Source organism: Mytilus galloprovincialis, chromosome 12, assembly GCF_965363235.1.
Source record: "Mytilus galloprovincialis chromosome 12, xbMytGall1.hap1.1, whole genome shotgun sequence".
In the NCBI taxonomy this organism is placed as follows: Eukaryota; Metazoa; Mollusca; class Bivalvia; order Mytilida; family Mytilidae; genus Mytilus; species Mytilus galloprovincialis.
The window spans coordinates 18948141-18965152 of record NC_134849.1 but is presented as its reverse complement, the minus strand read 5'-3'; the positions used below and the strand labels follow the sequence as shown (position 1 = coordinate 18965152).

At 32.5% G+C, this 17012-nt stretch overlaps 1 long non-coding RNA gene across 1 annotated transcript; it reads left to right on the top strand.

Annotated features, from left to right (window-relative positions):
• Positions 1-6849: 6849 nt before the first annotated feature.
• On the top strand, positions 6850-16761 carry LOC143055408 (uncharacterized). Its single transcript, XR_012972019.1, has 4 exons — positions 6850-7470; positions 11904-11991; positions 13340-13491; positions 16553-16761. It is a non-coding gene; the product is annotated as an uncharacterized LOC143055408 (long non-coding RNA).
• Positions 16762-17012: the final 251 nt, after the last annotated feature.

Genomic DNA, 17012 nt, shown 5'->3' with positions numbered 1-17012 from the left:
AGTTAATTTGCTTTTTCAAAAGGAAGATACATTATATCTTGATTTGAAATCAACTAGCATGTCTATGAAATACATTTCTCCTAAACATTTTTAACCTAAATGAATCTTGTTTTCTGGGATATTTTTCATAGCCTCCATCATGTGATGATATGGGCATCGTCTGTTAACTTAAGTTTTGGGTTGGAAATAGCTCATGAACAATTACACGTCTAACGTTAAGGTAGTACGGTAGTATTTCCTTGCCCATAAGGGATAAGGATGGCCTTTTTAGAATTTCCACAACTTTCTAACACTGCTACAAATTCTCCATACACAGTTAACTGAAGTACTTTTATTATTCTATTCAAAAATGAATTTGAATATGTATCATGACCGTTTACTTTTTTTGCTATCCTTAAAAAAACGTAGGGCATTTGTGCTTTCAGGTCTTTTACCATGCAGTGAATACAAAATTTAAATTGTTTTTAAAACATTCATTTTTACCTTTTGGTAAAACTATTTCATATTGTTCTACGCCTGATTCATCCCTCAGTTTGGGAAAGTATGTTCAGTTTATACTGTATTGTTTGTTCAATCACACTGTTAAGATACATTGACTTACGTAGATTAATAACAGAGAGAGAAAGTAAACAAAACGGCGTTTCCGGGCACAACTTGTACAATTCCGTATCAACATATAAAACTGAATGACACATATCTTAAACATAAACTAAACATGCTAAATTCAACATCAGACTTAACAATCACTGATCGTTCTATACAAAAGGAAGAAACTGTCCATTTACGAGACACCTCTTAAGAACAGGACATACTTTTGAGAATATCACCTTTCAAATAATTGAGGTAAACCAAAATTGGGACTCCGAAAGGAGAAAACAAAGAGAAAGGTTCTGGATGCATCAGATACGTACTCTTGAACCTGGTGGACTTAATGAGAGGGTTGAAAAACAGTTCTACCCAAAACCAAAGGAATAAATCATGAATTTCATTCTATTTAACTTTAAACAACTATTTGTTTAGATTTTAAAATTGTTATGTACAATAAACGGCAAAAATATGTTTTATCTAGACCATCAATCAATATGTTAAAACTATTACACGAATTTTGTGTAGCTCAAGCTACAAAGATTTTTTTTGTCATGCATCCGATTTCACTTAGATAGATGCACACGCCCGATGAAGCTAATTTGTTTAGCGAAATATTGCGTGAATAATACATAAAATATAACAACTAATTTTATAACACTCATTAGTGTGTTAAAGTTACATTCGCTATATAAAAATATAACTTCAATAGTCGTAGTGTTACCTTGTCACGGAAGGTGAATCTAGAGATAGACATGAAACACTGTTTGGTGTAATTTTCAGACTTATATAAATATTTACATTAACCTTGTATCTATATCACTCTTAGATCCAGTGGACATGTATATTGTATGGTTTGTCACTTGTTTAGACTTGTTTGTATGATATACTTATTTCTAGTGACTGTATAATGAAATGAATCATGATCCTATATGATATATAAAAATTGTTGAGTTAGATTGCTGATAAATAATAAATACACTGTGTATGAAAATAATAATATAACATCTACACACGCTTAAAAAACACGTGTCTCATGTCTATCTCTAGATTCACCTTCCGTGACAAGGTAACACTACGACTATTGAAGTTATATTTTTATATAGCGGATGTGGTCGAGTGGTCTAGAGCGCTGGACATGAGGCTAAGCGATTGGTGCTGTAGTGTATCAAAGGTGTGAGTTCGAATCCCGCTGAGGGACGGACAAAAATTTGTCAGTAGAAAATCTAACTCTAACACTGTTTGGTGTAATTTTCAGACTTATATATATATATATATATATATATATATATATATATATATATATATATATATATATATATATATATATATATATTAAATATATAATTTACTGACCGACTTTAGAAACGCAACACTAGATTATTCTTTTTAATTCCCATATATGTTCCAGACCGTACGAGTATTTGGACCGTACGCGTACGGTCTGGACCGTATGCGTACTTTTTCAATATACGCATACGGTCGGACCGTACGCGTACGGTCTGACTAATATTAAGAATTTGGTCAAGTTTATTAGATACAAATGTATATAACAGATCAACATAACTTTTATCTAAAATTTACATAAAAAGTTGAATAGTTATTGAAATAAAAGCTTAATATTTTAACTATTTGTAAAAAATCAGGCTTATTTAATCTGTTAATCTCCTGTACTTAGCATGTCAGTAATTCATTAATTACAGCCCGGTATGCTCATTGACATTGAAGTTATCGGAAGTAAACATAACGTGGGAGGACAATTGTTTTAGAATATTTAGGAACTTTACAAAAATGCATATGCAAAGGAACATGCATGAACAAAACATGTTAATGTTAAAAATATATGACGTTCCTTGTGGAAGCAAGTGTCATCTTGGGCCAGAGTAACAAAATAGGATTTACGGATATATAATTAAACAAAATTTAATATTTAATGTTAATTGTTCGCTTATTCACTTTCTCCATCTAATTGTAATAATAACAATTTGTATAACTAAAAATAAAGATTTTGATAAATGTTTGTTAACATTTAACCCATATGATCCCAAAACATGTATGGTCAGCTGGACCGTACGCGTATACTCATACGGTCCGACCGTACGCGTATGGTCGGACCGTACGAGTATACGTATACGGTCCGGACCGTACGCGTACGGTCCAAATACTCGTATGGTCTGGAACATATATATTATGAACAAATAATTATTAAATTGACAGTTTTTATGTCCTCATACATAATTTGTTGGGATCATGATGTAAACAAACATAAAAAAAAATATGTTACATTTATAGTAACTAACGACCTTCAACATATAAAAATCCCATTCCTTAATCACAACAAATTCATGCATCAGCGTTTTTTCCTGTAGTTATGTTTTCATTTTTTTTATATTATTATTCATTTACTTGAAATAACTGTATAAGAACAATTTGGTTTTTTTTCTTTTTTTTTTTTATTATTATTCCTGTTTTGTTAGGGGTTGTTTTGTCTTCATTGCATTTTTTAAACCATATTATTTTCACTTTAATCACCGGTTTATCAATGGTATGAATGTAGGTTAAATATGTCATTATTTTAATGATCTTTTTTTTTCGATGAACGAAACACTACAGTATTCGGCCGTACATTACATGGAGGCATTTTGGCAGTTGTCTCCTTTTGCGGGCTGACAAAAAAAGTAAAACAGAAAAACAGAAAAGAAATTAAATGGTTGAAATCATTCATTATCGGATCAACATTTTTATCCCTCTGATTGGAAGCATCACCAAACATCTCAATGACAAGTTCCCGAACGATGTAAAGTCAATACTTTACGGACTTAAGTTAAAATGTTTTGTAAAAGACACTGTATGCACTATAGATAATGAGTATATAAATGTTATCCTGTACCCTGACGACTGGCAAAATGAGATTCACACATGGAAAAATTTACGTCTATTAAGCGGTTTGTGTCAAAATGTACAATAAAGCAAGCAATCAAACATCGTACTTCATCATTCACATTCAGAATCACGTTTCGGTCCTTACAGCTCAAAGAACGGTATGGACCAGCTCCTGATTATCCGTCAGCTACCACAAATACACAAACGATTCAAAGACAAACTAGTTAGGAGGCTCCCGTACAGTAAACCCGCGTCACTCTGAAACCAATTGTGGATCGGTGAGTTTCATATGCTCCACAGACGTCCGAGGTTCTATGTGAATCGAAGTTTTAGTGAAATTTGCAGTCATCTACTAATGAGTCAATGATTGACCTACCAGCAACACCTCGTCGTGGTTTGCGGGCTGTCCAGTTGATCAACTTGGCCATGAAAGCAGCCGTTGTGGAGACCGTTCAAACAAACATCATAATAGTAAAAAAAAAAATTAAAAAATCGCGTAAACCAAGATGACCACCTACCAAGATAGCGCCTTCCATCTGTTTCTGACCAATTGACACATACAATATTGAACGTTTTACTATCGCCCTCGCAGCTCTGCCCATATATAATACAAACACTATTGCTTTTATGCACCTTGTCCTTTGGGTCAGTTGTGTGTGATCGTTTTCTGCGTCACGGCTCCTTGAAACATGGAACAGGTCAACACTAACGTGTTTCAAATTTGCTGCATACATTTTTCCTTTGCGGAAATTAACTACGCAAAGTTCGTTCTGTCTCTACAGTCTCTCCAGGTGGTTTTGGGACGTCAAACTTTCCTTTTTACCTCTGATTCCCATGTCAGTGCAACTGAGCGTATACTGTTGGTATCTATCCATCCTTAGTACATGGCAAATCCATCACCATCGCCTTTCAATTATGTCATCACTTAGATTCCTTGTTCCAGCTCTTAAGGTGAGTTTTTTTTTCAAGAAATCATTGAACAAAATATAGAAATCATTGATGGGACCCTTTATAAATAAAATTTTCTATTATTCCCGGAGACTGAGTTAATAATTTTCTTTTAATCTTTGCGAAATTATTCAATTTGTTATTATGTTAAAATATTTCAGTTCATAATTTTTATGAAGAAAATCTATTTTAATTCATTTTTTGTATAATTAAATGATGATTTCATGTTCATCTATCAATAAACTTTTTAAATTGTAGTGGCTTGGTCAGTCAACTGATAATTTGCATGGTTGATTACAGGTAAAGCAGTAATTTTCCATATTACAGATACATGCACCCTGGGGTTAGGAATACCTTAATTTTATGGGGGAAATCATGTCCACGTGTAAAACTTTATATATACTGCAACAGATGACATTACACAAATGTTCTTCTGTTAATCATGAAGAAACATTTTGGTACAATAATTATTTACCATATTACATTGAATATTATGCATATAGAATGAAATAGGTCCACAGTATGATTGGTTTATATAGCAATTATTCATAAGTTTTAGGAATTTATGTTCGTAATCATTTTAAAAAAAACAAAAAAACAAAATTTAAATTGTTTTATATCAACATACCCATATTTGTATTGTTAATACTTTAGATTGCATAGCCATATTTGTACGGTAATAAATATTTATATACCCAAATTTTCGATTCTTTCACATGCTCATCTTTTGTTTTTTGTTGTAACAAGTGTAACAACAGTATATCATATAAAGATAAATAAAGATAAAGTTATATCACGTATAATGGTCATGATTTGTAAAACTCAGAATTGTCAAGTAAATTTAAGACACAATTCAAAATGTTCAGAATATGTCAAGCGATACTGAGGAAAAATAAGAATGTCGAGAATCTGTTGAGAAATTTCAAGACAGTATTCAAATGTCAAGAATTTGTCAAGAAATGTGAAGAACGTTTAGAATGTGTCGAGTAAATTTAATGCATATTTAATATAAATGAGAATTTGTTAAAAAATCAAGACACAAGTCATTCTTTTGGAGAATGTAGAGTAGAAAATCATGCAAATTAAGACAAAAATTGGTCTTTTAAGACTATGCTTTTGTAGCGATGACCTACAAAACATTGAGCTATACCCTTATTGCAATGCTCTTCAACTTCGTACTTTATTTGGTCTTTTGAACCTTTTTTTATTCGAGCGTCACTGATGAGTCTTTTGTAGACGAAACGCGCGTCTGGCGTAAATATAAAATTTCAATCCTGGTATCTATGATGAGTTTATTTATTAAGGTAACAAGGGACATATACCAAGGGCTAATATATGTACCATGATAACTTAAGATGAATAACACTAAAGCCAAAAAAAGAAGACAAACAATTATTCATAACACACAACCAGATATTTAGCAATAGAACCCTTCTGTCACAAAACGGGGGATAAACGTATGGGTACTTAAAATGTAATCAGTAACTGATCCATAAATGACATCCTTCGTGATGCTCGATTCAAGCAAAATTCAAACAAATATGTAAACATTTATAATATTTCAGGTGTTTGGTTTCGGATTCGAATAATTGTTTTACAACTTCAAGGAGTACATATAAAGCTGAAGTACTGTAAATTTCAGAAATGATTGAATGAATTTTGGAATATAACCAAAGTGTGGAATAAATTTAAGAGAAATTGTATACCTCTTTATCATTCAACGAAAAACGTTTTACAAAAAAAACTTCTTTCTAAAAAAAAACCTGTCACCACATTAAATCGATTACAAAAATTATTCCGATGATGACCAGCACTATAAAGGATTTTTTGTAGGGAAAATGGTACTATTACATTTTCCTTGCATTAGGTTGGCCTTTTATGTACACAAGGCAGTTGAAGGAAGTCAAATTATGAGCGCTGTGATTTGATGTAAGAGTACAATATATATTTTTTTATTTATCTATGAATAACTGCAGTGTGTATATTTACAAGATAAATTTTGAAACCTATTGAAATATTTTCTAGAGAATTATTCGAAAAGACTTCCAAATTATCTTAAATTTGGTGTAAAATGACGGTTGGCATGGATAACATAAACAAGCTCCGTTGGAAGTTGGTCATGATACTATTTGGCTTTAATTACTAACACCACACATAACTGTTTTATTCAGGTTTTTATTATAAAAAGTGGTATTTAGAAAATAGTAGTCTATGGCAGAATAAATAGTACCGTTTTCACTTTGTAAGTGGATATTTAATATTATAGTTTCCAGAATCATTTTTGATACTTTATATCAGTTCTAACTTCCATTTTAAATTATGATTTGTGATGCTCCCAGGAGTTAAAACGCATGAGCGGATTAAAATGAAGGGCAACGTTTAAGTTAGTGGGCCCTCTTTTCGGAAATCCTAGATCCGTTACTGATTAAAAGGTCGTTCTGCACCATGTACTAAATTCTATATTCAGACATGGCTATTAACAGTTATATTGTGCGTCAGTTGAATGGTTTAATAAAGTAAAAACCAGTTAAATGACAAACAAAAACTAAGAATAAAATGGCGTTAATGGGTATTTTTACCATAGGGCATTATGTGCATGACAGTGATCGAATTGTTACAGTAAATAAAACCAGCATGAACAATTAATAAGTAACAGTTTTAATATTTGCGTCAGAAGCATTTTATGAGCTATAAAGTAAAAAAAAAAACATAATAAACTTAAACATAATGTCGGTTGACAGTCCATTTTTGTGTCCTGTTAAAATATTTTTGAATTTTGGAGTCTACATCCGATTTTTTGCCGCGTTTAGTGGTAGCAGTGTGACTGCAGGACAATTTGAAGGAAACACTTACATGAAAGGAGAAGTAATGAGCATAATAAGTAATATTGGACCAACAATGTGTGTTAATAAATGTAAAAGTTCGTATGGATGTAATGGAATTAATTTTGATCGACAACAATTAGCTTGTGAATTATTGCGCATGAACACGTCAGCGGACGACAGATCTGTAAAATCTGGTTCGATGTATACTGCTGTGTCTTCTTGGAGGACGGTAGGTGTTTAAGTTCCAATTTGATAACGTTATTATTGCAGTTCATTTATCTTTCTGGGTAACATGTGCAAACAAAATATATAATTATCATAATTTGTGTATTGTTGAAATTTACTGACGTGTATAGTGCTTTTTTAACAATGCAGTTATTTCGGTTATGTAATCGGGTGGTCTTGCCATCATATTGGCTTTCAAAAAAATATATTGGTTTGAGAGATCCAGATTGATAATTTGTTATATCAAATTAGAAAAATTAGAAAATATCGTATATATTGTGTCATAGATCAAATTTTTTGGTTTATTTTACTATGTATACTTGGTTTTTTTTTTTTTTTTTAATGTCCTTTCTATTGAGTTAAAGCCATTTCAATTGATATTCTAATATGACGTGCTTCTTTAGCTTTGTAAACAACACTGTGATAAAATTCTCGATAAAATATACTTAGAGCAGACTCAGAGATTTACATAATAATGGCTGTTATAATATACTTCCCACGTAAATCTATATGTATTGGAACCTATTTGCAGACCCTTTGCCGATTTTATTGTTTTAAAAAGTGCAATTAAAAAAGACAAAATAACTTTTATTCTTATTCGTATGCATAATAAAAAGAAGTAATGCACAAGAGCTCGGTGAAATCAACAAAATAAAAATTAAATAAAATTCCGCGAAAGTCTATTAATCTTTTTGGCGCATTTAAGTCATTTCAAAACATGACGTCATACAAATGAAACCGCTAAAGTTGAAAGTTTTCTTTTACGTGAACCATCGGAATTCGTATGATATTGTATTAAAACTGATTTTTGAGGTAGGTTTTGTTTTATTTTCTATTCTATTGCATTATTTGCATATTAACTCATTTTAGCAAGTCAACATGGAGGCTCCTTAGTTACGAAATGTCAACTTTGGATTTGACGGAAGCTTACGAACAAAACATGTAAATTAAAAATGGCAAATGTTGGGTTTGAGAATTTAAAGAATTAAAAAGTTTTTTTCTAGCAGTTATTCACGAAATAACCTACGCAAGCTACATATTTATAAAGATATTTGAGCTTTATCTAACAGGGAGTAAAAAAGCCACACACACAGCATACCCACCCTCGCTTCAGTTTTTTAATGACCGTATTTGTCCTATTAGACTCGAAATAATTCATGGAAACCATAGATTGTTGGAAATTTACACATAGCCTGGGCCGTGATATTCGTTGATTTTATCCCTCGCTAACGCTCAGGATAAAATTCGAATATCACGGCCCAGGCCAGGTGTAAATTTCCAACAATCTATGGCTTCCATGAATTATTTCTTAATTAAAAATTTGCTTTTTTATGTTGTTATGTTACAGTGCTGTCTCAGGTTAGGGTAAATGTTTGCGCCTGTTAAATGTTTTAAACCCGGCTGCATTTTTTGGACCTGTCCTAAGTCAGAAACCTGTTGTTAAATGGTGTGGATTCATAGGATTTTTCGTATCTCGTTTTTATATAGATTATGCCGTTAAATTTCCCGTTTGGTATGTTTTTCACCAGTCTCTTTATATGCTAGCTTGCTGTTCGTGTAAGCCGTATTGAAGACTGTGCGTTGCCTTTTAATTGTTAACTTTTTTGACTGGATACAGAGTGATAACTACTTACACCACTTGGTCGATGCCACTGATGGTGGACGTTTCGTTACCGAGGGTATCACCAGCCCAGTAGTCAGCACTTCGGTGTTGACATGAATATCATTTATATGGTCATTTTTATAAATTTCCTGATACAAAACTTTGATATTTCGAAAAACTAAGGATTTTATTATCCCATGAAAAAATAACTTTAGCTGTATTTGGCACAATTTTTGGGAATTTTGGGTCCTCAATGATCTTCAACTTTGTACTTGTTTGGCTTTACAACTATTTTGATCTAGGCGTCACTGATGAGTCTTATGTAGACGAAACGCGCGTCTGGCGTATTAAGTTATATTCCTGGTACCGTTGATAACTATTAACACAACTAGGTAGATGCCACTGTTGGTGGAATTTTTGTCCCCGAGGGTATCACAAGCCCAGTAATAAGCACTTTGGTGTTGACATGAATATCATTTATATGGTCATTTTTATAAATTTTCTGATACAAAACTTTGATTTTTCCGAAATAATAAGGATTTTCTTATCCCAGGAATAGATTACCTTAGCCGTATTTGGCACAGTGTTTTGGAATTTTGGGTCCTCAATGCTCTTTAACTTTGTATTTGTTTGGCTTAACAACTTTTTTGATCTGAGCGACATTGATAAGTCTTGTGTAGACAAAACGCGCGTCTGGCGTATTAAATTATAATCCTGGTACCTTTGATAACTATTTGCACCACTGGGTCGATACCACTGCTAGTGGACTTTTTGTCCCCGAGGGTATCACCATCCCAGTAATCAGCACTTCGGTGTTGACATAAATATTATTTGTATGGTCATTTTATAAATTTTCTGATACAAAATGTTTTTTTTTTCGAAAAACTAATGATTTTCTCATCCTAGGAATAGATTACCTTAGCCGTATTTGGCACAATTTTTTTTCGAATTTTGGGTCCTCAATGTTCTTCAACTTTTTACTTGTTTGGCTTTATAACTATTTTTATCTGAGCGTCACTGATGAGTCTGATGTGGACGAAACGCGCGTCTAGCGTATTAAGTTATAATCTGTAGTCATTTTCACCAAAAATCTGAAGTGTAAAATTAGTCTTACGATAAAAATATTTAGTTGAATTATTAAGAACTGTTAAAAGACTTACGATAAATTTTACACTTAAGATTTTTTTGTGAAAAGGACTTCCTTTGATAACTATTGTCTTATTGGCATTCATACCACGTCTTCTTTTTAAAAAGGAATGGTTTAAAAGGTTTCTGTAGTACTTTTTTTTTAATATATTGTTGACTTATCTGTTGTCAGAACAGAAAGAAAATGAGCGTTGTTAGGTCCTTGTAAGCGTTGGCAGAGAGTCTGTAATTGGTTCACATTGTTAGTTCTATATTTTAGATTGATTGATTGTCTCTCACTAAACTGTTTGTAACTGGCACACCTAGTGGACGTTTTTTACAGACACGCATAAAATTTTATGGAAATATTGTTGTTCTAGAAAAATGACAAAATTCTGTTTCACTCATTTACAAGAATGTTTTGTTTGGTGAATACAGAAAAAAACTCTGCGTCATACAACGTAATACTAATAGCTTAATATCGTACATAAATAATTCAAGGCAATTAATTAGTTTCTTACAAAATTCAAACAAAACACATACTTAATTAAAGCATGATACTATCGTTGGAAGATTAATCGTTTAGATGAGGTTTTACGAGATCAGTACGATGCATCATCAGCAGCTGCAACATCCTCATCTTAAAATAATTTAATCGTTTCGCCTTTTGTTTACACAATAGAATTAAGTTAAAAACAGATTATGTTGTACAGTGAAACCTGATCAAACCGAAACCTGAATAAACCGGAAACCTGTCTAATCCAAACTTGTTCTGAAGACCAATCATATCTCATTTTATGCATTGTGAACCTGATCAAACCGAATACTTGCCAAAACCGAACAAAATCTCAAGTCCCGAAAGGGTTCGGTTTTAGTCAGGTTTCACTGTATATGAAAGATTGACAGAATGTTGCTTTATGTGATTCAATAAATCATATGTTGTATTTATTCATTTCAAATGAACATTTATATCCTAAAGGGTTGCTAGGGAATTATATTCTACAACCATTGATACAATACATACAAACTTCGGCCTTCTTTTACTTTAGGGGTTCCAGCCCATATACAGCTATTCTAAACTATCCTTAAACCTAAACCTTACCCTAACCCATACCTAAGCCTAACACTAGCTATAACTCCAGAACTTTATCCTTATCTATAGAACAGGTCCTAACCTAACCATAACCATGAATGAACTCTAACTCTAAAGTATATGGACCATTAAAGTAAATATAAAAATAAATATAGGTATACAGTATAAAATCCGATCAAATCTACACGTATGAAAAATTAAGAAGATGTGTATGATTGCCACTGAGACAACTCTCAACCAGAAACCAGATGTGGTAGAAGTTAACAACTATAGGTAATCGTACGGCCTTTAACAATGAACAAATTCAAACACAAACCTTATATTTACTAAGTTGAAAAAAAGCGACCCCCACAAATGACAAATGTGAGTACACAACTCGTTGTGGGGTACTTTCGGCCTCAACCTTTTTCAACAGGTATTGCCAGTTAACTGCAGGAGTCAAGTACACCAACTTCTACCACAAATAAAAATTGACACGAAATTGTATATACGGATGCTTAAAGTGGCGCTTAACATCAACATACAAACTAGCTTTAAAAACCTTGATTTTATATTAAGAGAACTGGCTAATAGTTCTTTTTTTATAACGGGTAATAGTAATTAAATTATATTTCAGAACAATACTACATGTTTGCCAAATCCTTGCTCTCAAAACATGAGATGTACAGTATCCAATCAAAATAAAGCAATCTGTATACCATTTGGTAAGTTGATAATATTATTTGCATGCAATATTGTATTTCATTTATATCCTGTAAATTTAGAATATCACAAAACACACAGGTACTTCAAAATGCTAGTAGTAGAAAGGAAGGAAAGAGTTTATTTTTCACCAAATATGGCCGTAAATGTTAACTTTTAAAAATATCAACAAGGCCATAATTTGGTTCAAAAATTTGTCGTTTTTTTTAATCTAACTGCTTGGTTAAACAAAGACGTCACTTTCAAAATAGATAACTATATGCTCCGAAGTTATCACAACAAAATATAATATTTATATAAAGTCAAATTACGATGACTTTGTTATTTTTGGACTGAAAAGATTAAGGAAAATTTAGGCCCTAATCATATTCCAAAATCGTATTGTACTCTCAGTATTTATTAAACCAAAAGCTGCCAATGATGATGTGAATCCCTTGACACACAAACATCTGGATAGGGGATTGTGTCCCATGTAAATTACTTGTATGTCGCATACTCGAATGTATAAGAATAATAATAGAAAAAATTGGACTAAAACTGACGTTTCGACAGAAACAATGCATACTGGTAATTTAGGGGTCTCTACGATATAATGTATGATGTAGCGTGCCAAAAACAAGTTTTGGATTAAACAACGCCATTTTAAGGTGGTAGCTAACACTTTCACTAAAATTAATTTGGCTCGTTTAATTTTCATAAAATTTTAACAAAGTATTTACTTTGACCTTTTAACAAAAATATAAAAATTTCAAAAATTTTGAACCAACCGTTTAATCAGAAAAATTACACTGGTTATATAGCAGTTTGACAAACACTTATTTTGGTCATTGAGAAGCTTAAATATTCCCTTTACAACACAACGTTATTAAAATGTTTGGCTGATTTTACAGAGTTATCTCCCTGTAGTGTTAGGTAGCACCTTAACGTGTCGTGGCTGCCTATTAAGGCATTCCGTGCAGGTAACCGGGACCACACCTCTTTATCCCTAGTCAACCATTTATAAATATGTATACTGCCTTTTCTAATTATATCATGGTGAAATATGTAAAAGTAAATCAATAAAAATACGGAAATCCAATGATTATTTACTGAAAGTCCCTTATTAAATGGCAAAATCAATAACTCAGACATCAAATGAATTATAATGGAATATAGCTGTCCCATCCCTGAATTGGTACAGGCTTTTCCTTAGTTATGTAGAAAAAGGTGGATTAAACCTGTTTCCATAGCCATCCAAACATCTCACTTGTATGACAGTTGCATCAAACTCCATTATATTGACAACTATGAGTGAACAATACAAACAGACATAGTTGGTAAACATGTACATTGTGTCTGTATTTTTTTCAGTATTTTTTATGGAAACTATAACTTCAACAGATTACCCAGGGCAGTATCCAAACGACGAAGTGAAAACTTGGAGTTTTGTTGTCGAAAGTAATTTCAAACTGGTTTTGAAATTTACAGCATTTAACCTGGAGACAAATTTCGATTTCTTAAAGGTATACTGAAAATAATTAAAATGTATAATACTCAAAATCAGTGCAATCGAATGTATGATATGCAGGGGAAGTATAGGCTACTTCAATGAGACAATAATCCAACGATAGAAGTAAGCAAAATATATCTAGTGTCTACATATTAGGGTCTTGTTCGTTTCTTGTTGACACTTTTAAGTGTATAACTTTTCTGTTTAATCTCTATTGAACCATGCATTCATCGACTTTTTATGTAATTATCATCAGTTTGTTCAAGACTTCTGTTTATAATTTAATCGATAAATATTATTTTTACACACCAAGGGAAATTGATGTTAAGAAATATGATTTAATTTCTTCTGGCATCTATAAAAGGCCCCGAATGATAAATGTAAATCAATTCAAACGAGAAAACTAACGGATTCATGTACAAAAAAATGAATGGAAAACCAATATGATAAACAGAAAAAAGTAAAATCACAAAAATACTGAACTCCAACGAAAATTCAAAAAGGAAAGTCCCCAATCAAATGACAAAATCAAAAAAATCAAAAAACACATCAAACGAATGGATAACAACTGTCATATTCCTGACTTGTTACAGGCATTTTCTTATGTAGAAAATGGTGGATTGAACCTGGTTTTAAAGCTAGCTAAACCTCTCACTTCTATGACAGTCGCATCAAATTCCATTATATTGACAACGATGTGTGAACTAAACAAACAAAAACAATAGGTAAAAATGTCACAAATAGGGGTAAATAGTCTAATTCGGTAGGTCACATTCGTGAAAAGGGAACGGGATTGTAGTTACGACATAAGGAACATATCCGATATCATCTGTTAAACGGATATTCCATAGCGGTCAACCAACTCGTGATGGCGTCCGTAAAATTTACAAAGTGGTGATTTCAACTTCAATTTTCATTTGGAACTCTTGGTTTACAAATGAAAATTCACACAATTTGGAAGCTGAAATCCTCTCTTTTAAATTTGTCGTAAAGGTTTGTTTCCAACCGACCCTTATAATCAATTCTAGACATAAGTCTTAATCAAATGGCAAAATCAAAAGCTCAAACACATCAAACGAATGGATTACAACTGTCATATTCCTGACTTGGAACAGGCATTTTCTTATGTAGAAAATGGTGAATTGAGCCTAGTTTTATAGCTAGCTAAACCTCTCACTTGTATGACAGTCGCATCAAATTCCATAATATTGTCACCGCTGCGTGAACAAAACAAACAGACACAATAGTTAAAAATGTCAAAAATAGGGGTACAGCAGTCAACATTGTGTTATCATCTTAATCACTATAAAACCAACAAATGTAACGAAGAAGCACAAAAAGGCTTGCATAAAAACTAACATCCTCATTTTGCTTATATAATATACGATTTTATTTATCTATGTAAAATGCACCCATAAAGGATGGAAGGTTTTAAGTACTGGTGTAAAATTGCGTGTTTAAAATTCGCACAGGTAGAGATAAAATAATGTTGTCGTTCAAAGTATGACGGGATACATAAATACAGTCACGTAAAATCGATATAACAAAAACAGACTTAACAGTAAATTAAAGTAATAATAGTAAATAAAAATTATAAAATAATAGTGTGATTCAAAGTATGACATCAAATGTTTATCACAAAAAACAGACTTAACAGTAAAAGTAATATTAGTAAAATAATTGTGTCAAGATACATTGGTACAGAGTCACATCATAAAATAATTTTGCCGTTCAAAGTATGATGGGATACATAAGCACAGAGTTACGTCAAATGGATATCTCAAAAAACAGTTTTAACAGTAAAATAATATTAATAAAGACAAATAAAAGAATAATATAACACGTTATTAAGATGATAAACAACGTCAGTACGCAAAATCTATACTTCAAGACCATCGTGTATTATTTGTGAAGTTGATACGGAATATTTATCAACAAGTTCTTGGTACCTTCCGATGAACTTTAGAAAAAGGACGAGACGTTCCTTGACATATACCCCTGGTTCATCAACTTTCTGCTCAGACACTGGTGACGTTTTACAAAGTCTGAGTTGGAGTTGCAGGCTCTTGAATACCGAATAAGTTGGAAATGTTTATTCCATATGCAGGTGAAGTTGGTATATTGCTACTAAGTTGGGGAAAATTGATAATTTCAAAATCAAAATTTGTTTGTCATAGATTCTGGTACTGAGATGACTGTGTATGTCAAATTCGAGGTATAAGTCTAAAAATGAGGCGGAGGAAGCCGTGTCTGTTGTCTCTTCAATTTCTAGTTCTGTTGGATATATTAATGGAACCCAATCGGAAAAGTTCGGATTGTTAATGAAAAGAACATCATCAATATATCTGAAAGTGAAATTAAATAACCTGGCTTCTTTGATCTTCTTGTTTTTGACAAGTGTCTGAAGGAACTCCGATTCATATGAAAATAAGAAGAAGTCAGCAAGGAGAGGCGCGCAGTTCGTTAATTCCTATAGGAATGCCGACAATTTGTTGAAAAAGTCTACCTCCAAATTCAACAAATATGTTGTCAATAAGAAACTCCAGCATACTGATCACTTGTTCCTCTGTGTACCATGTTTTACCCTTTTGTAAACGACAAACGATGAATAACAAAGCTCCTAACTTAGGACAGGAATATACAAATTGTGGCGCGGCTAAACAAGTTTTAAGACGCCAATTCTCGGTCTAGCTGTTCCGTTTAGAGTCGGCTGGTCGAAATGTTTCATGTTTCCTAGCGTGGTATATATAATGCTTTCCAAACTTTTAATGTTGGAAACAAATATCGCATTTATTTTTTTTGGATATATTTCGAATACATCTGAACGATTTCTTAGAAACGGATTTAAGTGTTTCTTTCAAGCTAGAAACGAGTTAGGTGTTCTCAGGCTATGCTAATTTTTAGACATTCTCAGAGGCGGATTTAGGGGGGGGGGGCAGGGGGCCAGGGCCCCCTTTTGAGAAAAAAAATTGGTTGCTTATATAGGGAATCACTGAGGCGTGACTATCTCGATAGTGAGTCTGAATATAACGACTGGATTATTCGGGTTAAGTCGTGTCTTATTTATTTTTCAGATTTATGACAGAGAAGGTGGAGCAGAATTATACAATTTCACTGGTCAACATCCGCCCGACGACATTTGGTCGAAGGACAATGGTCTCTTCGTTAAATTTACCAGTGATAACTCGGTTACCTGGCTCGGTTTCTCCATTGATGTATATAAAACCTCATAATTCATACTTTCTTGTAAAATATTTGAAAAATACAGAAATTTTATGCTCAATCTATCCTTGTTTATTTCACAAAACGTATTTTTAGAATTCTATGATCTTATAATACATTACGTCTGAAGAAAGAACTGTTCACCATTTCAGTCTTTAGCGGACTCTTTTTATTTAAGTTTTTTTTTCACACATCGTTATCAATATGACGGAGTTTTATGCGACTGTCATACAATTGAGAGGTTTAGCTAGCTATAAAACCAGGTTTAATCCACGATTTTCTACATAAGAAAATGTCTGTACCAAGTCAGGA